General features: G+C 31.8%; 1 protein-coding gene across 1 annotated transcript in view; it reads right to left on the bottom strand.

The window, feature by feature from the left end:
* The window catches only part of LOC105455516, a 7,665-nt gene that overhangs the window by 3,512 nt on the left and 1,936 nt on the right, over positions 1–2,217 (bottom strand). The gene's annotated exons all lie outside the window — the stretch shown is intronic.

Genomic DNA, 2,217 nt, shown 5'->3' on the forward strand with positions numbered 1-2,217 from the left:
AGTGTCGCAACCGATATGTCCACGTCTGTATATATCCATTTTTTTCAAATTATTTTTGTCAAATATACGAGAATTAAATAGAAGGTCGAGGGAACGCGTATTTTTATATAAATAAACATTTTTTAATTCATAATTCGTTCATAATTAATAATATGTATGTAGAGTAAGTATAAAGATATTGTGCGTTTTTCAGTAAGGACACAGCGTAAGGCCCATATCACACTAGCGATTGATGATTGTGTCTGCATTTGCGTTTGCGTCAGGGACTGTTAGCCACTAGCCAGAGACGCAAACGCAGACGCAATCATCAATCGCTAGTATGATATAAGCTTAACACAGTGAATCATTTCATCCTTGTTGTTTGTCAATTAAGGCGATGTTGGAAGAATTACCGACATTACAGTTATATGAATATATTTCGAATTGATCGACTAATTTTTTTTCGTTTTTACTTCCTTCGCCTCTATTACATTTCATATCTATTTCAATCTTGTGAAAAGATTTTCAATTCCGTTCGGTCAATTCGAAGATATTCATATAACTGTAATGTCGGTAATTCCGATCTTCCAACATCGTTCTAAACAAAGATAAAAAATTCACTGTGTTATACTGTGTTTTTGCTGGAAAACGCACATTTTTTGGAGACGTATAAAGCACTGACCTGTACATATTACATGGATTGCTGATAATTTAAACTCAAATTTTAAAAATTCAAAATAGCGGATTTAATATTTTACTAACTAAAAATTTCAAAAATTTTGTAAAATTAAATTTTACAAATTTAATGGCGGTCATATTAAATACACCATTTTGAATTTTTAGAATTTATGTAAGTTTAGATTAGTATTCAGCAATCCTGAAAAAATATAAATGTAATTATATTTTGTGGAAATACGTCTTTTAGAATTAAATGTGCCTTTGAATGGATTCACAGATTATGTAGGGTCAGTTTCAGTGAGATTACGTACAATCCTAAAACTACTCATATTTGATTTATTTTTTATCTTATAGAAGTAATTTAGGTCTTTTGTTTCAAATTTTGCGGAAATTTAATTATAGCACATTCCAGTCCAGAATTATTAAATGTAATAGAAAAATTCCAAATTGCGATTTTTAACAACTTTTATAGTAGATTTTTCAAAATCTTGATGTGATAAGAGACATTTTAGAGATTTGTGTTTAGCTGTCAAAAATATAAGAAACTTGTTAAACTTTAAGATAAATTTCGTGTTGTGTAATTTGACATTAATAGCGTGAAGGTACCTTTTCATATGCAGCATACTGTGGCAGCAGTTTGCTGTAGTTCGCTATTATTGGTTAAAAATTTTTCATAAGATGACGCACTTCTTATGAAACGCAATTTTAAACTTCAATAATAGCGAAATAATAACTGTTGCTGCAGTGTGCTACGTATAATATAATAAGATACCTTGACATTTGATAGAAAGTACACACATATATGACATAATATGACATTTATTAGTGTGTGTGAATGTTTTGGGGAACTTTTCTTATATGAACCTTCAATCGAGTACGGAGTTTTTGGAGTGGGACTGAAACATTAACAGTCCACGTAATAACATATCGTGTAGTGACATAAACATATCAATTTATTATATTTTACAATTATTTTATCAATTCCATGAGAATTAAACTAGCTGAAGATCGTAAGAATTGTATTTCGTGAACATTATATTTTTTATTTTATCATTTTTTAATTTAAATATAATTTATTTATCATAAATATTCCGCGCATGCGGAACACGGATATTATATCAAGGATATTCTGCTCAGCAAACACAGATTATAACTGCAATGTTGCTGCAATATTGCAGTTATAATTTGTGTTTGCTGGGATACTTGGCCACGCGCGCGCACATGTCCATATTCTTTTTTTTTTATTTCAAAATAACTTGCATCAAATCAGAAGAAAGTATCGAACATGTTTCTACGTATACTTCGAGGAAATGTTTATTGCACGTTGCGGTATTTCCAGCTGTGCGCATTGGAGATTTGATAACACAACGACACAAAACGGGATCGAGTGTATTGACTGTACTCGCGCGCGCGCATCGACGCATCTCTGCGCTGAGTGATGGTACACGGGCCGCTTTTCACGCGCATGCGCGGCAAACGCGGCTTCAGTAACGTGTTCGATACAATAACAAAAGTGGGCTACTGATCACCCGTAATAAATAATTCCTAAATATTTATAAA

Source organism: Wasmannia auropunctata, unplaced genomic scaffold (assembly GCF_000956235.1).
Source record: "Wasmannia auropunctata unplaced genomic scaffold, wasmannia.A_1.0 LD335902.1, whole genome shotgun sequence".
NCBI classification, from domain to species: domain Eukaryota; kingdom Metazoa; phylum Arthropoda; class Insecta; order Hymenoptera; family Formicidae; genus Wasmannia; species Wasmannia auropunctata.